The following is a 19,943-nucleotide window of genomic DNA, read 5'->3' on the forward strand; positions in this document are numbered from 1 at the left end:
TAAATTGAGAGAATGCGATCTCGCTAATGTTGGTAGAATATCAAACTCTGGTTGCGACAAAAGACAAGACGCTTCTGGATAGGGAAAAAAGTGGTCTGATTATGACATCATAATGCAAAAAAGAAATAAACAAAAGCTTACGGCACCTGAGGTTCCTAGTTGGTCTCCCATACAAGTACTAACCAGGCCCAAGTCTGGATGGCTTCCGAGATCTGACGAGATCAGGCATTTTCAGACTGGTATGGCCGTAAGTGAAATTAAGAGAATGCGATCTCGCTAATGTTGGTAGAATATCAAACTCTGGTTGCGACAAAAGACAAGACGCTTCTGGATAGGGAAAAAAGTGGTCTGATTATGACATCATAATGCAAAAAAGAAATAAACAAAAGCTTACGGCACCTGAGGTTCCTAGTTGGTCTCCCATACAAGTACTAACCAGGCCCGAGTCTGGATGACTTCACGAGATCTGACGAGATCAGGCATTTTCAGACTGGTATGGCCGTAAGTGAAATTAAGAGAATGCGATCTCGCTAATGTTGGTAGAATATCAAACTCTGGTTGCGACAAAAGACAAGATGCTTCTGGATAGGGAAAAAAGTGGTCTGATTATGACATCATAATGCAAAAAAGAAATAAACAAAAGCTTACGGCACCTGAGGTTCCTAGTTGGTCTCCCATACAAGTACTAACCAGGCCCGAGTCTGGATGGCTTCCGAGATCTGACGAGATCAGGCATTTTCAGACTGGAATGGCCATAAGTGAAATTAAAAGAATGCGATCTCGCTAATGTTGGTAGAATATCAAACTCTGGTTGCGACAAAAGACAAGACGCTTCTGGATAGGGAAAAAAGTGGTCTGATTATGACATCATAATGCAAAAAAGAAATAAACAAAAGCTTACGGCACCTGAGGTTCCTAGTTGGTCTCCCATAGGGAAAAAAGTGGTCTGATTATGACATCATAATGCAAAAAAGAAATAAACAAAAGCTTACAGCACCTGAGGTTCCTAGTTGGTCTCCCATACAAGTACTAACCAGGCCCAAGTCTGGATGGCTTCCGAGATCTGGCATTTTCAGACTGGTATGGCCGTAAGTGAAATTAAGAGAATGCGATCTCGTTAATGTTTTTTAGAATATCAAACTCTGGTTGCGACAAAAGACAAGATGCTTCTGGATAGGGAAAAAAGTGGTCTGATTATGACATCATAATGCAAAAAAGAAATAAACAAAAGCTTAAGGCACCTGAGGTTCCTAGTTGGTCTCCCATACAAGTACTAACCAGGCCCGAGTCTGGATGGCTTCCGAGATCAGGCATTTTCAGACTGGTATGGCCGTAAGTGAAATTAAGAGAATGCGATCTCGCTAATGTTGGTAGAATATCAAACTCTGGTTGCGACAAAAGACAAGACTCTTCTGGATAGGGAAAAAAGTGGTCTGATTATGACATCATAATGCAAAAAAGAAATAAACAAAAGCTCACGGCACCTGAGGTTCCTAGTTGGTCTCCCATACAAGTACTAACCAGACCCGAGTCTGGATGGCTTCCGAGATCTGACGAGATCAGGCATTTTCAGACTGGTATGGCCATAAGTGAAATTAAGAGAATGCGATCTCGCTAATGTTGGTAGAATATCAAACTCTGGTTGCGACAAAAGACAAGATGCTTCTGGATAGGGAAAAAAGTGGTCTGATTATGACATCATAATGCAAAAAAGAAATAAACAAAAGCTTACGGCACCTGAGGTTCCTAGTTGGTCTCCCATACAAGTACTAACCAAGCCCGAGTCTGGATGGCTTCCGAGATCTGACGAGATCAGGCATTTTCAGACTGGTATGGCCGTAAGTGAAATTAAGAGAATGCGATCTCGCTAATGTTGGTAGAATATCAAACTCTGGTTGCGACAAAAGACAAGACGCTTCTGGATAGGGAAAAAAGTGGTCTGATTATGACATCATAATGCAAAAAAGAAATAAAAAAAAGCTTACAGCACCTGAGGTTCCTAGTTGGTCTCCCATACAAGTACTAACCAGACCCGAGTCTGGATGGCTTCAGAGATCTGACGAGATCAGGCATTTTCAGACTGGTATGGCCATAAGTGAAATTAAGAGAATGCGATCTCGCTAATGTTGGTAGAATATCAAACTCTGGTTGCGACAAAAGACAAGATGCTTCTGGATAGGGAAAAAAGTGGTCTGATTATGACATCATAATGCAAAAAAGAAATAAACAAAAGCTTACGGCACCTGAGGCTCCTAGTTGGTCTCCCATACAAGTACTAACCAGACCCGAGTCTGGATGGCTTCCGAGATCTGGCATTTTCAGACTGGTATGGCCGTAAGTGAAATTAAGAGAATGCGATCTCGCTAATGTTGGTAGAATATCAAACTCTGGTTGCGACAAAAGACAAGACGCTTCTGGATAGGGAAAAAAGTGGTCTGATTATGACATCATAATGCAAAAAAGAAATAAACAAAAGCTTACGGCACCTGAGGTTCCTAGTTGGTCTCCCATACAAGTACTAACCAGGCCCGAGTCTGGATGGCTTCCGAGATCTGATGAGATCAGGCATTTTCAGACTGGTATGGCCGTAAGTTAAATTGAGAGAATGCGATCTCGCTAATGTTGGTAGAATATCAAACTCTGGTTGCGACAAAAGACAAGACGCTTCTGGATAGGGAAAAAAGTGGTCTGATTATGACATCATAATGCAAAAAAGAAATAAACAAAAGCTTACGGCACCTGAGGTTCCTAATTGGTCTCCCATACAAGTACTAACCAGGCCCAAGTCTGGATGGCTTCCGAGATCTGACGAGATCAGGCATTTTCAGACTGGTATGGCCATAAGTGAAATTAAGAGAATGCGATCTCGCTAATGTTGGTAGAATATCAAACTCTGGTTGCGACAAAAGACAAGACGCTTCTGGATAGGGAAAAAAGTGGTCTGATTATGACATCATAATGCAAAAAAGAAATAAAAAAAAGCTTACAGCACCTGAGGTTTCTAGTTGGTCTCCCATACAAGTACTAACCAGACCCGAGTCTGGATGACTTCAGAGATCTGACGAGATCAGGCATTTTCAGACTGGTATGGCCGTAAGTAAAATTAAGAGAATGCGATCTCGCTAATGTTGGTAGAATATCAAACTCTGGTTGCGACAAAAGACAAGATGCTTCTGGATAGGGAAAAAAGTGGTCTGATTATGACATCATAATGCAAAAAAGAAATAAACAAAAGCTTACGGCACCTGAGGCTCCTAGTTGGTCTCCCATACAAGTACTAACCAGACCCGAGTCTGGATGGCTTCCGAGATCTGGCATTTTCAGACTGGTATGGCCGTAAGTGAAATTAAGAGAATGCGATCTCGCTAATGTTGGTAGAATATCAAACTCTGGTTGCGACAAAAGACAAGACGCTTCTGGATAGGGAAAAAAGTGGTCTGATTATGACATCATAATGCAAAAAAGAAATAAACAAAAGCTTACGGCACCTGAGGTTCCTAGTTGGTCTCCCATACAAGTACTAACCAGGCCCAAGTCTGGATGGCTTCCGAGATCTGGCATTTTCAGACTGGCATGGCCATAAGTGAAATTAAGAGAATGCGATCTCGCTAATGTTGGTAGAATATCAAACTCTGGTTGCGACAAAAGACAAGATGCTTCTGGATAGGGAAAAAAGTGGTCTGATTATGACATCATAATGCAAAAAAGAAATAAACAAAAGCTTACGGCACCTGAGGTTCCTAGTTGGTCTCCCATACAAGTACTAACCAGGCCCGAGTCTGGATGGCTTCCGAGATCAGGCATTTTCAGACTGGTATGGCCGTAAGTGAAATTAAGAGAATGCGATCTCGCTAATGTTGGTAGAATATCAAACTCTGGTTGCGACAAAAGACAAGACTCTTCTGGATAGGGAAAAAAGTGGTCTGATTATGACATCATAATGCAAAAGCTTACGGCACCTGAGGTTCCTAGTTGGTCTCCCATACAAGTACTAACCAGACCCGAGTCTGGATGGCTTCCGAGATCTGACGAGATCAGGCATTTTCAGACTGGTATGGCCATAAGTGAAATTAAGAGAATGCGATCTCGCTAATGTTGGTAGAATATCAAACTCTGGTTGCGACAAAAGACAAGATGCTTCTGGATAGGGAAAAAAGTGGTCTGATTATGACATCATAATGCAAAAAAGAAATAAACAAAAGCTTACGGCACCTGAGGTTCCTAGTTGGTCTCCCATACAAGTACTAACCAGGCCCGAGATCTGACGAGATCAGGCATTTTCAGACTGGTATGGCCGTAAGTGAATTTAAGAGAATGCAATCTCGCTAATGTTGGTAGAATATCAAACTCTGGTTGCGACAAAAGACAAGATGCTTCTGGATAGGGAAAAAAGTGGTCTGATTATGACATCATAATGCAAAAAAGAAATAAACAAAAGCTTACGGCACCTGAGGCTCCTAGTTGGTCTCCCATACAAGTACTAACCAGACCCGAGTCTGGATGGCTTCCGAGATCTGGCATTTTCAGACTGGTATGGCCGTAAGTGAAATTAAGAGAATGCGATCTCGCTAATGTTGGTAGAATATCAAACTCTGGTTGCGACAAAAGACAAGACGCTTCTGGATAGGGAAAAAAGTGGTCTGATTATGACATCATAATGCAAAAAAGAAATAAACAAAAGCTTACGGCACCTGAGGTTCCTAGTTGGTCTCCCATACAAGTACTAACCAGGCCCGAGTCTGGATGGCTTCCGAGATCTGATGAGAGCAGGCATTTTCAGACTGGTATGGCCGTAAGTGAAATTGAGAGAATGCGATCTCGCTAATGTTGGTAGAATATCAAACTCTGGTTGCGACAAAAGACAAGATGCTTCTGGATAGGGAAAAAAGTGGTCTGATTATGACATCATAATGCAAAAAAGAAATAAACAAAAGCTTACAGCACCTGAGGTTCCTAGTTGGTCTCCCATACAAGTACAAACCAGGCTCGAGTCTGGATGGCTTCCGAGATCTGACGAGATCAGGCATTTTCAGACTGGTATGGCCGTAAGTGAAATTAAGAGAATGCGATCTCGCTAATGTTGGTAGAATATCAAACTCTGGTTGCGACAAAAGACAAGACGCTTCTGGATAGGGAAAAAAGTGGTCTGATTATGACATCATAATGCAAAAAAGAAATAAACAAAAGCTTACGGCACCTGAGGTTCCTAGTTGGTCTCCCATAGGGAAAAAAGTGGTCTGATTATGACATCATAATGCAAAAAAGAAATAAACAAAAGCTTACAGCACCTGAGGTTCCTAGTTGGTCTCCCATACAAGTACTAAACAGGCCCAAGTCTGGATGGCTTCCGAGATCTGACGAGATCAGGCATTTTCAGACTGGTATGGCCGTAAGTGAAATTAAGAGAATGCGATCTCGTTAATGTTGGTAGAATATCAAACTCTGGTTGCGACAAAAGACAAGATGCTTCTGGATAGGGAAAAAAGTGGTCTGATTATGACATCATAATGCAAAAAAGAAATAAACAAAAGCTTACGGCACCTGAGGTTCCTAGTTGGTCTCCCATACAAGTACTAACCAGACCCGAGTCTGGATGGCTTCCGAGATCAGGCATTTTCAGACTGGTATGGCCGTAAGTGAAATTAAGAGAATGCGATCTCGCTAATGTTGGTAGAATATCAAACTCTGGTTGCGACAAAAGACAAGACTCTTCTGGATAGGGAAAAAAGTGGTCTGATTATGACATCATAATGCAAAAAAGAAATAAACAAAAGCTTACGGCACCTGAGGTTCCTAGTTGGTCTCCCATACAAGTACTAACCAGACCCGAGTCTGGATGGCTTCCGAGATCTGACGAGATCAGGCATTTTCAGACTGGTATGGCCGTAAATGAAATTAAGAGAATGCGATCTCGCTAATGTTGGTAGAATATCAAACTCTGGTTGCAACAAAAGACAAGACGCTTCTGGATAGGGAAAAAAGTGGTCTGATTATGACATCATAATGCAAAAAAGAAATAAACAAAAGCTTACGGCACCTGAGGTTCCTAGTTGGTCTCCCATACAAGTACTAACCAGGCCCGAGTCTGGATGGCTTCCGAGATCTGACGAGATCAGGCATTTTCAGACTAGTATGGCCGTAAGTGAAATTAAGAGAATGCGATCTCGCTAATGTTGGTAGAATATCAAACTCTGGTTGCGACAAAAGACAAGACGCTTCCCGATAGGGAAAAAAGTGGTCTGATTATGACATCATAATGCAAAAAAGAAATAAACAAAAGCTTACGGCACCTGAGGTTCCTAGTTGGTCTCCCATACAAGTACTAACCAGGCCCGAGTCTGGATGGCTTCCAAGATCTGATGAGATCAGGCATTTTCAGACTGGTATGGCCGTAAATGAAATTAAGAGAATGCGATCTCGTTAATGTTGGTAGAATATCAAACTCTGGTTGCGACAAAAGACAAGATGCTTCTGGATAGGGAAAAAAGTGGTCTGATTATGACATCATAATGCAAAAAAGAAATAAACAAAAGCTTACGGCACCTGAGGTTCCTAGTTGGTCTCCCATACAAGTACTAACCAGGCCCGAGTCTGGATGGCTTCCGAGATCAGGCATTTTCAGACTGGTATGGCCGTAAGTGAAATTAAGAGAATGCGATCTCGCTAATGTTGGTAGAATATCAAACTCTGGTTGCGACAAAAGACAAGACTCTTCTGGATAGGGAAAAAAGTGGTCTGATTATGACATCATAATGCAAAAAAGAAATAAACAAAAGCTCACGGCACCTGAGGTTCCTAGTTGGTCTCCCATACAAGTACTAACCAGACCCGAGTCTGGATGGCTTCCGAGATCTGACGAGATCAGGCATTTTCAGACTGGTATGGCCATAAGTGAAATTAAGAGAATGCGATCTCGCTAATGTTGGTAGAATATCAAACTCTGGTTGCGACAAAAGATAAGATGCTTCTGGATAGGGAAAAAAGTGGTCTGATTATGACATCATAATGCAAAAAAGAAATAAACAAAAGCTTACGGCACCTGAGGTTCCTAGTTGGTCTCCCATACAAGTACTAACCAGGCCCGAGTCTGGATGGCTTCCGAGATCTGACGAGATCAGGCATTTTCAGACTGGTATGGCCGTAAGTGAAATTAAGAGAATGCGATCTCGCTAATGTTGGTAGAATATCAAACTCTGGTTGCGACAAAAGACAAGACGCTTCTGGATAGGGAAAAAAGTGGTCTGATTATGACATCATAATGCAAAAAAGAAATAAAAAAAAGCTTACAGCACCTGAGGTTCCTAGTTGGTCTCCCATACAAGTACTAACCAGACCCGAGTCTGGATGGCTTCAGAGATCTGACGAGATCAGGCATTTTCAGACTGGTATGGCCGTAAGTGAAATTAAGAGAATGCGATCTCGCTAATGTTGGTAGAATATCAAACTCTGGTTGCGACAAAAGACAAGATGCTTCTGGATAGGGAAAAAAGTGGTCTGATTATGACATCATAATGCAAAAAAGAAATAAACAAAAGCTTACGGCACCTGAGGCTCCTAGTTGGTCTCCCATACAAGTACTAACCAGACCCGAGTCTGGATGGCTTCCGAGATCTGGCATTTTCAGACTGGTATGGCCGTAAGTGAAATTAAGAGAATGCGATCTCGCTAATGTTGGTAGAATATCAAACTCTGGTTGCGACAAAAGACAAGACGCTTCTGGATAGGGAAAAAAGTGGTCTGATTATGACATCATAATGCAAAAAAGAAATAAACAAAAGCTTACGGCACCTGGGGTTCCTAGTTTGTCTCCCATACAAGTACTAACCAGGCCCGAGTCTGGATGGCTTCCGAGATCTGATGAGATCAGGCATTTTCAGACTGGTATGGCCGTAAGTTAAATTGAGAGAATGCGATCTCGCTAATGTTGGTAGAATATCAAACTCTGGTTGCGACAAAAGACAAGACGCTTCTGGATAGGGAAAAAAGTGGTCTGATTATGACATCATAATGCAAAAAAGAAATAAACAAAAGCTTACGGCACCTGAGGTTCCTAATTGGTCTCCCATACAAGTACTAACCAGGCCCAAGTCTGGATGGCTTCCGAGATCTGACGAGATCAGGCATTTTCAGACTGGTATGGCCATAAGTGAAATTAAGAGAATGCGATCTCGCTAATGTTGGTAGAATATCAAACTCTGGTTGCGACAAAAGACAAGACGCTTCTGGATAGGGAAAAAAGTGGTCTGATTATGACTTCATAATGCAAAAAAGAAATAAAAAAAAGCTTACAGCACCTGAGGTTTCTAGTTGGTCTCCCATACAAGTACTAACCAGACCCGAGTCTGGATGACTTCAGAGATCTGACGAGATCAGGCATTTTCAGACTGGTATGGCCGTAAGTGAAATTAAGAGAATGCGATCTCGCTAATGTTGGTAGAATATCAAACTCTGGTTGCGACAAAAGACAAGATGCTTCTGGATAGGGAAAAAAGTGGTCTGATTATGACATCATAATGCAAAAAAGAAATAAACAAAAGCTTACGGCACCTGAGGCTCCTAGTTGGTCTCCCATACAAGTACTAACCAGACCCGAGTCTGGATGGCTTCCGAGATCTGGCATTTTCAGACTGGTATGGCCGTAAGTGAAATTAAGAGAATGCGATCTCGCTAATGTTGGTAGAATATCAAACTCTGGTTGCGACAAAAGACAAGACGCTTCTGGATAGGGAAAAAAGTGGTCTGATTATGACATCATAATGCAAAAAAGAAATAAACAAAAGCTTACGGCACCTGAGGTTCCTAGTTGGTCTCCCATACAAGTACTAACCAGGCCCAAGTCTGGATGGCTTCCGAGATCTGACGAGATCAGGCATTTTCAGACTGGTATGGCCATAAGTGAAATTAAGAGAATGCGATCTCGCTAATGTTGGTAGAATATCAAACTCTGGTTGCGACAAAAGACAAGATGCTTCTGGATAGGGAAAAAAGTGGTCTGATTATGACATCATAATGCAAAAAAGAAATAAACAAAAGCTTACGGCACCTGAGGTTCCTAGTTGGTCTCCCATACAAGTACTAACCAGGCCCGAGTCTGGATGGCTTCACGAGATCTGACGAGATCAGGCATTTTCAGACTGGTATGGCCGTAAGTGAAATTAAGAGAATGCGATCTCGCTAATGTTGGTAGAATATCAAACTCTGGTTGCGACAAAAGACAAGACGCTTCTGGATAGGGAAAAAAGTGGTCTGATTATGACATCATAATGCAAAAAAGAAATAAACAAAAGCTTACGGCACCTGAGGTTCCTAGTTGGTCTCCCATAGGGAAAAAAGTGGTCTGATTATGACATCATAATGCAAAAAAGAAATAAACAAAAGCTTACAGCACCTGAGGTTCTTAGTTGGTCTCCCATACAAGTACTAACCAGGCCCAAGTCTGGATGGCTTCCGAGATCTGGCATTTTCAGACTGGTATGGCCGTAAGTGAAATTAAGAGAATGCGATCTCGTTAATGTTGGTAGAATGTCAAACTCTGGTTGCGACAAAAGACAAGATGCTTCTGGATAGGGAAAAAAGTGGTCTGATTATGACATCATAATGCAAAAAAGAAATAAACAAAAGCTTACGGCACCTGAGGTTCCTAGTTGGTCTCCCATACAAGTACTAACCAGGCCCGAGTCTGGATGGCTTCCGAGATCAGGCATTTTCAGACTGGTATGGCCGTAAGTGAAATTAAGAGAATGCGATCTCGCTAATGTTGGTAGAATATCAAACTCTGGTTGCGACAAAAGACAAGATGCTTCTGGATAGGGAAAAAAGTTGTCTGATTATGACATCATAATGCAAAAAAGAAATAAACAAAAGCTTACGGCACCTGGGGTTCCTAGTTTGTCTCCCATACAAGTACTAACCAGGCCCGAGTCTGGATGGCTTCCGAGATCTGATGAGATCAGGCATTTTCAGACTGGTATGGCCGTAAGTTAAATTGAGAGAATGCGATCTCGCTAATGTTGGTAGAATATCAAACTCTGGTTGCGACAAAAGACAAGACGCTTCTGGATAGGGAAAAAAGTGGTCTGATTATGACATCATAATGCAAAAAAGAAATAAACAAAAGCTTACGGCACCTGAGGTTCCTAATTGGTCTCCCATACAAGTACTAACCAGGCCCAAGTCTGGATGGCTTCCGAGATCTGACGAGATCAGGCATTTTCAGACTGGTATGGCCATAAGTGAAATTAAGAGAATGCGATCTCGCTAATGTTGGTAGAATATCAAACTCTGGTTGCGACAAAAGACAAGACGCTTCTGGATAGGGAAAAAAGTGGTCTGATTATGACATCATAATGCAAAAAAGAAATAAAAAAAAGCTTACAGCACCTGAGGTTTCTAGTTGGTCTCCCATACAAGTACTAACCAGACCCGAGTCTGGATGACTTCAGAGATCTGACGAGATCACGCATTTTCAGACTGGTATGGCCGTAAGTGAAATTAAGAGAATGCGATCTCGCTAATGTTGGTAGAATATCAAACTCTGGTTGCGACAAAAGACAAGATGCTTCTGGATAGGGAAAAAAGTGGTCTGATTATGACATCATAATGCAAAAAAGAAATAAACAAAAGCTTACGGCACCTGAGGCTCCTAGTTGGTCTCCCATACAAGTACTAACCAGACCCGAGTCTGGATGGCTTCCGAGATCTGGCATTTTCAGACTGGTATGGCCGTAAGTGAAATTAAGAGAATGCGATCTCGCTAATGTTGGTAGAATATCAAACTCTGGTTGCGACAAAAGACAAGACGCTTCTGGATAGGGAAAAAAGTGGTCTGATTATGACATCATAATGCAAAAAAGAAATAAACAAAAGCTTACGGCACCTGAGGTTCCTAGTTGGTCTCCCATACAAGTACTAACCAGGCCCAAGTCTGGATGGCTTCCGAGATCTGACGAGATCAGGCATTTTCAGACTGGTATGGCCATAAGTGAAATTAAGAGAATGCGATCTCGCTAATGTTGGTAGAATATCAAACTCTGGTTGCGACAAAAGACAAGATGCTTCTGGATAGGGAAAAAAGTGGTCTGATTATGACATCATAATGCAAAAAAGAAATAAACAAAAGCTTACGGCACCTGAGGTTCCTAGTTGGTCTCCCATACAAGTACTAACCAGGCCCGAGTCTGGATGGCTTCACGAGATCTGACGAGATCAGGCATTTTCAGACTGGTATGGCCGTAAGTGAAATTAAGAGAATGCGATCTCGCTAATGTTGGTAGAATATCAAACTCTGGTTGCGACAAAAGACAAGACGCTTCTGGATAGGGAAAAAAGTGGTCTGATTATGACATCATAATGCAAAAAAGAAATAAACAAAAGCTTACGGCACCTGAGGTTCCTAGTTGGTCTCCCATAGGGAAAAAAGTGGTCTGATTATGACATCATAATGCAAAAAAGAAATAAACAAAAGCTTACAGCACCTGAGGTTCTTAGTTGGTCTCCCATACAAGTACTAACCAGGCCCAAGTCTGGATGGCTTCCGAGATCTGGCATTTTCAGACTGGTATGGCCGTAAGTGAAATTAAGAGAATGCGATCTCGTTAATGTTGGTAGAATATCAAACTCTGGTTGCGACAAAAGACAAGATGCTTCTGGATAGGGAAAAAAGTGGTCTGATTATGACATCATAATGCAAAAAAGAAATAAACAAAAGCTTACGGCACCTGAGGTTCCTAGTTGGTCTCCCATACAAGTACTAACCAGGCCCGAGTCTGGATGGCTTCCGAGATCAGGCATTTTCAGACTGGTATGGCCGTAAGTGAAATTAAGAGAATGCGATCTCGCTAATGTTGGTAGAATATCAAACTCTGGTTGCGACAAAAGACAAGATGCTTCTGGATAGGGAAAAAAGTGGTCTGATTATGACATCATAATGCAAAAAATAAATAAACAAAAGCTTACGGCACCTGAGGTTCCTAGTTGGTCTCCCATACAAGTACTAAACAGGCCCGAGTCTGGATGGCTTCCGAGATCTGACGAGATCAGGCATTTTCAGACTGGTATGGCCGTAAGTGAAATTAAGTGAATGCGATCTCGCTAATGTTGGTAGAATATCAAACTCTGGTTGCGACAAAAGACAAGACGCTTCTGGATAGGGAAAAAAGTGGTCTGATTATGACATCATAATGCAAAAAAGAAATAAAAAAAAGCTTACAGCACCTGAGGTTCCTAGTTGGTCTCCCATACAAGTACTAACCAGACCCGAGTCTGGATGGCTTCAGAGATCTGACGAGATCAAGCAATTTCAGACTGGTATGGCCGTAAGTGAAGTTAAGAGAATGCGATCTCGCTAATGTTGGTAGAATATCAAACTCTGGTTGCGACAAAAGACAAGATGCTTCTGGATATGGAAAAAAGTGGTCTGATTATGACATCATAATGCAAAAAAGAAATAAACAAAAGCTTACGGCACCTGAGGCTCCTAGTTGGTCTCCCATACAAGTACTAACCAGACCCGAGTCTGGATGGCTTCCGAGATCTGGCATTTTCAGACTGGTATGGCCGTAAGTGAAATTAAGAGAATGCGATCTCGCTAATGTTGGTAGAATATCAAACTCTGGTTGCGACAAAAGACAAGACGCTTCTGGATAGGGAAAAAAGTGGTCTGATTATGACATCATAATGCAAAAAAGAAATAAACAAAAGCTTACGGCACCTGGGGTTCCTAGTTGGTCTCCCATACAAGTACTAACCAGGCCCAAGTCTGGATGGCTTCCGAGATCTGATGAGATCAGGCATTTTCAGACTGGTATGGCCGTAAGTTAAATTGAGAGAATGCGATCTCGCTAATGTTGGTAGAATATCAAACTCTGGTTGCGACAAAAGACAAGACGCTTCTGGATAGGGAAAAAAGTGGTCTGATTATGACATCATAATGCAAAAAAGAAATAAACAAAAGCTTACGGCACCTGAGGTTCCTAATTGGTCTCCCATACAAGTACTAACCAGGCCCAAGTCTGGATGGCTTCCGAGATCTGACGAGATCAGGCATTTTCAGACTGGTATGGCCATAAGTGAAATTAAGAGAATGCGATCTCGCTAATGTTGGTAGAATATCAAACTCTGGTTGCGACAAAAGACAAGACGCTTCTGGATAGGGAAAAAAGTGGTCTGATTATGACATCATAATGCAAAAAAGAAATAAAAAAAAGCTTACAGCACCTGAGGTTTCTAGTTGGTCTCCCATACAAGTACTAACCAGACCCGAGTCTGGATGACTTCAGAGATCTGACGAGATCAGGCATTTTCAGACTGGTATGGCCGTAAGTGAAATTAAGAGAATGCGATCTCGCTAATGTTGGTAGAATATCAAACTCTGGTTGCGACAAAAGACAAGATGCTTCTGGATAGGGAAAAAAGTGGTCTGATTATGACATCATAATGCAAAAAAGAAATAAACAAAAGCTTACGGCACCTGAGGCTCCTAGTTGGTCTCCCATACAAGTACTAACCAGACCCGAGTCTGGATGGCTTCCGAGATCTGGCATTTTCAGACTGGTATGGCCGTAAGTGAAATTAAGAGAATGCGATCTCGCTAATGTTGGTAGAATATCAAACTCTGGTTGCGACAAAAGACAAGACGCTTCTGGATAGGGAAAAAAGTGGTCTGATTATGACATCATAATGCAAAAAAGAAATAAACAAAAGCTTACGGCACCTGAGGTTCCTAGTTGGTCTCCCATACAAGTACTAACCAGGCCCAAGTCTGGATGGCTTCCGAAATCTGACGAGATCAGGCATTTTCAGACTGGTATGGCCATAAGTGAAATTAAGAGAATGCGATCTCGCTAATGTTGGTAGAATATCAAACTCTGGTTGCGACAAAAGACAAGATGCTTCTGGATAGGGAAAAAAGTGGTCTGATTATGACATCATAATGCAAAAAAGAAATAAACAAAAGCTTACGGCACCTGAGGTTCCTAGTTGGTCTCCCATACAAGTACTAACCAGGCCCGAGTCTGGATGTCTTCACGAGATCTGACGAGATCAGGCATTTTCAGACTGGTATGGCCATAAGTGAAATTAAGAGAATGCGATCTCGCTAATGTTGGTAGAATATCAAACTCTGGTTGCGACAAAAGACAAGACGCTTCTGGATAGGGAAAAAAGTGGTCTGATTATGACATCATAATGCAAAAAAGAAATAAACAAAAGCTTACGGCACCTGAGGTTCCTAGTTGGTCTCCCATAGGGAAAAAAGTGGTCTGATTATGACATCATAATGCAAAAAAGAAATAAACAAAAGCTTACAGCACCTGAGGTTCTTAGTTGGTCTCCCATACAAGTACTAACCAGGCCCAAGTCTGGATGGCTTCCGAGATCTGGCATTTTCAGACTGGTATGGCCGTAAGTGAAATTAAGAGAATGCGATCTCGTTAATGTTGGTAGAATATCAAACTCTGGTTGCGACAAAAGACAAGATGCTTCTGGATAGGGGAAAAAGTGGTCTGATTATGACATCATAATGCAAAAAAGAAATAAACAAAAGCTTACGGCACCTGAGGTTCCTAGTTGGTCTCCCATACAAGTACTAACCAGGCCCGAGTCTGGATGGCTTCCGAGATCAGGCATTTTCAGACTGGTATGGCCGTAAGTGAAATTAAGAGAATGCGATCTCGCTAATGTTGGTAGAATATCAAACTCTGGTTGCGACAAAAGACAAGACTCTTCTGGATAGGGAAAAAAGTGGTCTGATTATGACATCATAATGCAAAAGCTTACGGCACCTGAGGTTCCTAGTTGGTCTCCCATACAAGTACTAACCAGACCCGAGTCTGGATGGCTTCCGAGATCTGACGAGATCAGGCATTTTCAGACTGGTATGGCCATAAGTGAAATTAAGAGAATGCGATCTCGCTAATGTTGGTAGAATATCAAACTCTGGTTGCGACAAAAGACAAGATGCTTCTGGATAGGGAAAAAAGTGGTCTGATTATGACATCATAATGCAAAAAAGAAATAAACAAAAGCTTACGGCACCTGAGGGTCCTAGTTGGTCTCCCATACAAGTACTAACCAGGCCCGAGATCTGACGAGATCAGGCATTTTCAGACTGGTATGGCCGTAAGTGAATTTAAGAGAATGCAATCTCGCTAATGTTGGTAGAATATCAAACTCTGGTTGCGACAAAAGACAAGATGCTTCTGGATAGGGAAAAAAGTGGTCTGATTATGACATCATAATGCAAAAAAGAAATAAACAAAAGCTTACGGCACCTGAGGCTCCTAGTTGGTCTCCCATACAAGTACTAACCAGACCCGAGTCTGGATGGTTTCCGAGATCTGGCATTTTCAGACTGGTATGGCCGTAAGTGAAATTAAGAGAATGCGATCTCGCTAATGTTGGTAGAATATCAAACTCTGGTTGCGACAAAAGACAAGACGCTTCTGGATAGGGAAAAAAGTGGTCTGATTATGACATCATAATGCAAAAAAGAAATAAACAAAAGCTTACGGCACCTGAGGTTCCTAGTTGGTCTCCCATACAAGTACTAACCAGGCCCGAGTCTGGATGGCTTCCGAGATCTGATGAGAGCAGGCATTTTCAGACTGGTATGGCCGTAAGTGAAATTGAGAGAATGCGATCTCGCTAATGTTGGTAGAATATCAAACTCTGGTTGCGACAAAAGACAAGATGCTTCTGGATAGGGAAAAAAGTGGTCTGATTATGACATCATAATGCAAAAAAGAAATAAACAAAAGCTTACAGCACCTGAGGTTCCTAGTTGGTCTCCCATACAAGTACAAACCAGGATCGAGTCTGGATGGCTTCCGAGATCTGACGAGATCAGGCATTTTCAGACTGGTATGGCCGTAAGTGAAATTAAGAGAATGCGATCTCGCTAATGTTGGTAGAATATCAAACTCTGGTTGCGACAAAAGACAAGACGCTTCTGGATAGGGAAAAAAGTGGTCTGATTATGACATCATAATGCAAAAAAGAAATAAACAAAAGCTTACGGCACCTGAGGTTCCTAGTTGGTCTCCCATAGGGAAAAAAGTGGTCTGATTATGACATCATAATGCAAAAAAGAAATAAACAAAAGCTTACAGCACCTGAGGTTCCTAGTTGGTCTCCCATACAAGTACTAAACAGGCCCAAGTCTGGATGGCTTCCGAGATCTGACGAGATCAGGCATTTTCAGACTGGTATGGCCGTAAGTGAAATTAAGAGAATGCGATCTCGTTAATGTTGGTAGAATATCAAACTCTGGTTGCGACAAAAGACAAGATGCTTCTGGATAGGGAAAAAAGTGGTCTGATTATGACATCATAATGCAAAAAAGAAATAAACAAAAGCTTACGGCACCTGAGGTTCCTAGTTGGTCTCCCATACAAGTACTAACCAGACCCGAGTCTGGATGGCTTCCGAGATCAGGCATTTTCAGACTGGTATGGCCGTAAGTGAAATTAAGAGAATGCGATCTCGCTAATGTTGGTAGAATATCAAACTCTGGTTGCGACAAAAGACAAGACTCTTCTGGATAGGGAAAAAAGTGGTCTGATTATGACATCATAATGCAAAAAAGAAATAAACAAAAGCTTACGGCACCTGAGGTTCCTAGTTGGTCTCCCATACAAGTACTAACCAGACACGAGTCTGGATGGCTTCCGAGATCTGACGAGATCAGGCATTTTCAGACTGGTATGGCCGTAAATGAAATTAAGAGAATGCGATCTCGCTAATGTTGGTAGAATATCAAACTCTGGTTGCAACAAAAGACAAGACGCTTCTGGATAGGGAAAAAAGTGGTCTGATTATGACATCATAATGCAAAAAAGAAATAAACAAAAGCTTACAGCACCTGAGGTTCCTAGTTGGTCTCCCATACAAGTACTAACCAGGCCCGAGTCTGGATGGCTTCCGAGATCTGACGAGATCAGGCATTTTCAGACTAGTATGGCCGTAAGTGAAATTAAGAGAATGCGATCTCGCTAATGTTGGTAGAATATCAAACTCTGGTTGCGACAAAAGACAAGACGCTTCCCGATAGGGAAAAAAGTGGTCTGATTATGACATCATAATGCAAAAAAGAAATAAACAAAAGCTTACGGCACCTGAGGTTCCTAGTTGGTCTCCCATACAAGAACTAACCAGGCCCGAGTCTGGATGGCTTCCAAGATCTGATGAGATCAGGCATTTTCAGACTGGTATGGCCGTAAGTTAAATTGAGAGAATGCGATCTCGCTAATGTTGGTAGAATATCAAACTCTGGTTGCGACAAAAGACAAGACGCCTCTGGATAGGGAAAAAAGTGGTCTGATTATGACATCATAATGCAAAAAAGAAATAAACAAAAGCTTACGGCACCTGAGGTTCCTAGTTGGTCTCCCATACAAGTACTAACCAGGCCCAAGTCTGGATGGCTTCCGAGATCTGACGAGATCAGGCATTTTCAGACTGGTATGGCCGTAAGTGAAATTAAGAGAATGCGATCTCGCTAATGTTGGTAGAATATCAAACTCTGGTTGCGACAAAAGACAAGACGCTTCTGGATAGGGAAAAAAGTGGTCTGATTATGACATCATAATGCAAAAAAGAAATAAACAAAAGCTTACGGCACCTGAGGTTCTTAGTTGGTCTCCCATACAAGTACTAACCAGGCCCGAGTCTGGATGGCTTCCGAGATCTGACGAGATCAGGCATTTTCAGACTGGAATGGCCGTAAGTGAAATTAAAAGAATGCGATCTCGCTAATGTTGGTAGAATATCAAACTCTGGTTGCGACAAAAGACAAGACGCTTCTGGATAGGGAAAAAAGTGGTCTGATTATGACATCATAATGCAAAAAATAAATAAACAAAAGCTTACGGCACCTGAGGTTCCTAGTTGGTCTCCCATACAAGTACTAACCAGGCCCGAGTCTGGATGGCTTCACGAGATCTGACGAGATCAGGCATTTTCAGACTGGTATGGCCGTAAGTGAAATTAAGAGAATGCGATCTCGCTAATGTTGGTAGAATATCAAACTCTGGTTGCGACAAAAGACAAGACGCTTCTGGATAGGGAAAAAAGTGGTCTGATTATGACATCATAATGCAAAAAAGAAATAAACAAAAGCTTACGGCACCTGAGGTTCCTAGTTGGTCTCCCATAGGGAAAAAAGTGGTCTGATTATGACATCATAATGCAAAAAAGAAATAAACAAAAGCTTACAGCACCTGAGGTTCCTAGTTGGTCTCCCATACAAGTACTAACCAGGCCCAAGTCTGGATGGCTTCCGAGATCTGGCATTTTCAGACTGGTATGGCCGTAAGTGAAATTAAGAGAATGCGATCTCGTTAATGTTGGTAGAATATCAAACTCTGGTTGCGACAAAAGACAAGATGCTTCTGGATAGGGAAAAAAGTGGTCTGATTATGACATCATAATGCAAAAAAGAAATAAACAAAAGCTTACGGCACCTGAGGTTCCTAGTTGGTCTCCCATACAAGTACTAACCAGGCCCGAGTCTGGATGGCTTCCGAGATCTGACGAGATCAGGCATTTTCAGACTAGTATGGCCGTAAGTGAAATTAAGAGAATGCGATCTCGCTAATGTTGGTAGAATATCAAACTCTGGTTGCGACAAAAGACAAGACGCTTCTGGATAGGGAAAAAAGTGGTCTGATTATGACATCATAATGCAAAAAAGAAATAAACAAAAGCTTACGGCACCTGAGGTTCCTAGTTGGTCTCCCATACAAGTACTAACCAGGCCCGAGTCTGGATGGCTTCCAAGATCTGATGAGATCAGGCATTTTCAGACTGGTATGGCCGTAAGTGAAATTGAGAGAATGCGATCTCGCTAATGTTGGTAGAATATCAAACTCTGGTTGCGACAAAAGACAAGACGCTTCTGGATAGGGAAAAAAGTGGTCTGATTATGACATCATAATGCAAAAAAGAAATAAACAAAAGCTTACGGCACCTGAGGTTCCTAGTTGGTCTCCCATACAAGTACTAACCAGGCCCAAGTCTGGATGGCTTCCGAGATCTGACGAGATCAGGCATTTTCAGACTGGTATGGCCGTAAGTGAAATTAAGAGAATGCGATCTCGCTAATGTTGGTAGAATATCAAACTCTGGTTGCGACAAAAGACAAGACGCTTCTGGATAGGGAAAAAAGTGGTCTGATTATGACATCATAATGCAAAAAAGAAATAAACAAAAGCTTACGGCACCTGAGGTTCCTAGTTGGTCTCCCATACAAGTACTAACCAGGCCCGAGTCTGGATGACTTCACGAGATCTGACGAGATCAGGCATTTTCAGACTGGTATGGCCGTAAGTGAAATTAAGAGAATGCGATCTCGCTAATGTTGGTAGAATATCAAACTCTGGTTGCGACAAAAGACAAGACGCTTCTGGATAGGGAAAAAAGTGGTCTGATTATGACATCATAATGCAAAAAAGAAATAAACAAAAGCTTACAGCACCTGAGGTTCCTAGTTGGTCTCCCATACAAGTACTAACCAGGCCCAAGTTTGGATGGCTTCCGAGATCTGACGAGATCAGGCATTTTCAGACTGGTATGGCCGTAAGTGAAATTAAGAGAATGCGATCTCGTTAATGTTGGTAGAATATCAAACTCTGGTTGCGACAAAAGACAAGATGCTTCTGGATAGGGAAAAAAGTGGTCTGATTATGACATCATAATGCAAAAAAGAAATAAACAAAAGCTTACGGCACCTGAGGTTCCTAGTTGGTCTCCCATACAAGTACTAACCAGGCCCGAGTCTGGATGGCTTCCGAGATCAGGCATTTTCAGACTGGTATGGCCGTAAGTGAAATTAAGAGAATGCAATCTCGCTAATGTTGGTAGAATATCAAACTCTGGTTGCGACAAAAGACAAGACTCTTCTGGATAGGGAAAAAAGTGGTCTGATTATGACATCATAATGCAAAAAA

General features: G+C 41.9%; 57 pseudogenes; all 57 read right to left on the minus strand.

Annotated features, from left to right (window-relative positions):
- Positions 1–134: 134 nt before the first annotated feature.
- On the minus strand, positions 135–253 carry LOC134597530 (5S ribosomal RNA; annotated as a pseudogene).
- A 134-nt stretch (positions 254–387) lies between these two features.
- On the minus strand, positions 388–507 carry LOC134597124 (5S ribosomal RNA; annotated as a pseudogene).
- A 134-nt stretch (positions 508–641) lies between these two features.
- Positions 642–760, minus strand: LOC134596505 (5S ribosomal RNA; annotated as a pseudogene).
- Positions 761–1,472: 712 nt separating this feature from the next.
- Positions 1,473–1,591, minus strand: LOC134597891 (5S ribosomal RNA; annotated as a pseudogene).
- A 134-nt stretch (positions 1,592–1,725) lies between these two features.
- On the minus strand, positions 1,726–1,844 carry LOC134595240 (5S ribosomal RNA; annotated as a pseudogene).
- A 134-nt stretch (positions 1,845–1,978) lies between these two features.
- On the minus strand, positions 1,979–2,097 carry LOC134597900 (5S ribosomal RNA; annotated as a pseudogene).
- Positions 2,098–2,474: 377 nt separating this feature from the next.
- On the minus strand, positions 2,475–2,593 carry LOC134595844 (5S ribosomal RNA; annotated as a pseudogene).
- A 134-nt stretch (positions 2,594–2,727) lies between these two features.
- On the minus strand, positions 2,728–2,846 carry LOC134594728 (5S ribosomal RNA; annotated as a pseudogene).
- Positions 2,847–2,980: 134 nt separating this feature from the next.
- LOC134598288 (5S ribosomal RNA) lies at positions 2,981–3,099 on the minus strand (annotated as a pseudogene).
- A 620-nt stretch (positions 3,100–3,719) lies between these two features.
- LOC134589267 (5S ribosomal RNA) lies at positions 3,720–3,828 on the minus strand (annotated as a pseudogene).
- A 119-nt stretch (positions 3,829–3,947) lies between these two features.
- LOC134596942 (5S ribosomal RNA) lies at positions 3,948–4,066 on the minus strand (annotated as a pseudogene).
- A 613-nt stretch (positions 4,067–4,679) lies between these two features.
- Positions 4,680–4,798, minus strand: LOC134596622 (5S ribosomal RNA; annotated as a pseudogene).
- A 134-nt stretch (positions 4,799–4,932) lies between these two features.
- On the minus strand, positions 4,933–5,051 carry LOC134598412 (5S ribosomal RNA; annotated as a pseudogene).
- A 225-nt stretch (positions 5,052–5,276) lies between these two features.
- On the minus strand, positions 5,277–5,395 carry LOC134594276 (5S ribosomal RNA; annotated as a pseudogene).
- A 377-nt stretch (positions 5,396–5,772) lies between these two features.
- On the minus strand, positions 5,773–5,891 carry LOC134596906 (5S ribosomal RNA; annotated as a pseudogene).
- Positions 5,892–6,025: 134 nt separating this feature from the next.
- Positions 6,026–6,144, minus strand: LOC134595433 (5S ribosomal RNA; annotated as a pseudogene).
- A 134-nt stretch (positions 6,145–6,278) lies between these two features.
- Positions 6,279–6,397, minus strand: LOC134596231 (5S ribosomal RNA; annotated as a pseudogene).
- A 134-nt stretch (positions 6,398–6,531) lies between these two features.
- LOC134589268 (5S ribosomal RNA) lies at positions 6,532–6,640 on the minus strand (annotated as a pseudogene).
- A 134-nt stretch (positions 6,641–6,774) lies between these two features.
- Positions 6,775–6,893, minus strand: LOC134597892 (5S ribosomal RNA; annotated as a pseudogene).
- A 134-nt stretch (positions 6,894–7,027) lies between these two features.
- LOC134590576 (5S ribosomal RNA) lies at positions 7,028–7,146 on the minus strand (annotated as a pseudogene).
- Positions 7,147–7,280: 134 nt separating this feature from the next.
- On the minus strand, positions 7,281–7,399 carry LOC134597136 (5S ribosomal RNA; annotated as a pseudogene).
- A 377-nt stretch (positions 7,400–7,776) lies between these two features.
- LOC134596224 (5S ribosomal RNA) lies at positions 7,777–7,895 on the minus strand (annotated as a pseudogene).
- Positions 7,896–8,029: 134 nt separating this feature from the next.
- Positions 8,030–8,148, minus strand: LOC134594729 (5S ribosomal RNA; annotated as a pseudogene).
- A 134-nt stretch (positions 8,149–8,282) lies between these two features.
- On the minus strand, positions 8,283–8,401 carry LOC134598289 (5S ribosomal RNA; annotated as a pseudogene).
- Positions 8,402–8,778: 377 nt separating this feature from the next.
- On the minus strand, positions 8,779–8,897 carry LOC134594309 (5S ribosomal RNA; annotated as a pseudogene).
- A 134-nt stretch (positions 8,898–9,031) lies between these two features.
- LOC134597824 (5S ribosomal RNA) lies at positions 9,032–9,151 on the minus strand (annotated as a pseudogene).
- Positions 9,152–9,619: 468 nt separating this feature from the next.
- Positions 9,620–9,728, minus strand: LOC134589269 (5S ribosomal RNA; annotated as a pseudogene).
- Positions 9,729–9,862: 134 nt separating this feature from the next.
- LOC134596225 (5S ribosomal RNA) lies at positions 9,863–9,981 on the minus strand (annotated as a pseudogene).
- Positions 9,982–10,115: 134 nt separating this feature from the next.
- Positions 10,116–10,234, minus strand: LOC134594730 (5S ribosomal RNA; annotated as a pseudogene).
- A 134-nt stretch (positions 10,235–10,368) lies between these two features.
- Positions 10,369–10,487, minus strand: LOC134588669 (5S ribosomal RNA; annotated as a pseudogene).
- A 377-nt stretch (positions 10,488–10,864) lies between these two features.
- On the minus strand, positions 10,865–10,983 carry LOC134594311 (5S ribosomal RNA; annotated as a pseudogene).
- Positions 10,984–11,117: 134 nt separating this feature from the next.
- On the minus strand, positions 11,118–11,237 carry LOC134597826 (5S ribosomal RNA; annotated as a pseudogene).
- Positions 11,238–11,705: 468 nt separating this feature from the next.
- On the minus strand, positions 11,706–11,814 carry LOC134589270 (5S ribosomal RNA; annotated as a pseudogene).
- A 134-nt stretch (positions 11,815–11,948) lies between these two features.
- LOC134594410 (5S ribosomal RNA) lies at positions 11,949–12,067 on the minus strand (annotated as a pseudogene).
- A 134-nt stretch (positions 12,068–12,201) lies between these two features.
- LOC134588132 (5S ribosomal RNA) lies at positions 12,202–12,320 on the minus strand (annotated as a pseudogene).
- Positions 12,321–12,697: 377 nt separating this feature from the next.
- Positions 12,698–12,816, minus strand: LOC134594618 (5S ribosomal RNA; annotated as a pseudogene).
- Positions 12,817–12,950: 134 nt separating this feature from the next.
- LOC134594731 (5S ribosomal RNA) lies at positions 12,951–13,069 on the minus strand (annotated as a pseudogene).
- A 134-nt stretch (positions 13,070–13,203) lies between these two features.
- On the minus strand, positions 13,204–13,322 carry LOC134598290 (5S ribosomal RNA; annotated as a pseudogene).
- A 377-nt stretch (positions 13,323–13,699) lies between these two features.
- On the minus strand, positions 13,700–13,818 carry LOC134596488 (5S ribosomal RNA; annotated as a pseudogene).
- Positions 13,819–13,952: 134 nt separating this feature from the next.
- Positions 13,953–14,072, minus strand: LOC134588082 (5S ribosomal RNA; annotated as a pseudogene).
- Positions 14,073–14,540: 468 nt separating this feature from the next.
- On the minus strand, positions 14,541–14,649 carry LOC134589272 (5S ribosomal RNA; annotated as a pseudogene).
- A 119-nt stretch (positions 14,650–14,768) lies between these two features.
- On the minus strand, positions 14,769–14,887 carry LOC134596943 (5S ribosomal RNA; annotated as a pseudogene).
- A 613-nt stretch (positions 14,888–15,500) lies between these two features.
- LOC134596623 (5S ribosomal RNA) lies at positions 15,501–15,619 on the minus strand (annotated as a pseudogene).
- Positions 15,620–15,753: 134 nt separating this feature from the next.
- Positions 15,754–15,872, minus strand: LOC134588760 (5S ribosomal RNA; annotated as a pseudogene).
- A 225-nt stretch (positions 15,873–16,097) lies between these two features.
- LOC134594277 (5S ribosomal RNA) lies at positions 16,098–16,216 on the minus strand (annotated as a pseudogene).
- Positions 16,217–16,593: 377 nt separating this feature from the next.
- On the minus strand, positions 16,594–16,712 carry LOC134588461 (5S ribosomal RNA; annotated as a pseudogene).
- Positions 16,713–16,846: 134 nt separating this feature from the next.
- LOC134595956 (5S ribosomal RNA) lies at positions 16,847–16,965 on the minus strand (annotated as a pseudogene).
- A 134-nt stretch (positions 16,966–17,099) lies between these two features.
- On the minus strand, positions 17,100–17,218 carry LOC134597838 (5S ribosomal RNA; annotated as a pseudogene).
- Positions 17,219–17,352: 134 nt separating this feature from the next.
- LOC134597542 (5S ribosomal RNA) lies at positions 17,353–17,471 on the minus strand (annotated as a pseudogene).
- A 134-nt stretch (positions 17,472–17,605) lies between these two features.
- On the minus strand, positions 17,606–17,724 carry LOC134596023 (5S ribosomal RNA; annotated as a pseudogene).
- A 134-nt stretch (positions 17,725–17,858) lies between these two features.
- Positions 17,859–17,978, minus strand: LOC134597827 (5S ribosomal RNA; annotated as a pseudogene).
- A 468-nt stretch (positions 17,979–18,446) lies between these two features.
- Positions 18,447–18,565, minus strand: LOC134595434 (5S ribosomal RNA; annotated as a pseudogene).
- Positions 18,566–18,699: 134 nt separating this feature from the next.
- Positions 18,700–18,818, minus strand: LOC134595217 (5S ribosomal RNA; annotated as a pseudogene).
- Positions 18,819–18,952: 134 nt separating this feature from the next.
- Positions 18,953–19,071, minus strand: LOC134597554 (5S ribosomal RNA; annotated as a pseudogene).
- Positions 19,072–19,205: 134 nt separating this feature from the next.
- On the minus strand, positions 19,206–19,325 carry LOC134597125 (5S ribosomal RNA; annotated as a pseudogene).
- A 134-nt stretch (positions 19,326–19,459) lies between these two features.
- On the minus strand, positions 19,460–19,578 carry LOC134595954 (5S ribosomal RNA; annotated as a pseudogene).
- A 134-nt stretch (positions 19,579–19,712) lies between these two features.
- Positions 19,713–19,821, minus strand: LOC134589273 (5S ribosomal RNA; annotated as a pseudogene).
- Between the last annotated feature and the right edge of the window lie 122 nt (positions 19,822–19,943).

This window comes from Pelobates fuscus, chromosome 2 (assembly GCF_036172605.1).
Source record: "Pelobates fuscus isolate aPelFus1 chromosome 2, aPelFus1.pri, whole genome shotgun sequence".
NCBI classification, from domain to species: domain Eukaryota; kingdom Metazoa; phylum Chordata; class Amphibia; order Anura; family Pelobatidae; genus Pelobates; species Pelobates fuscus.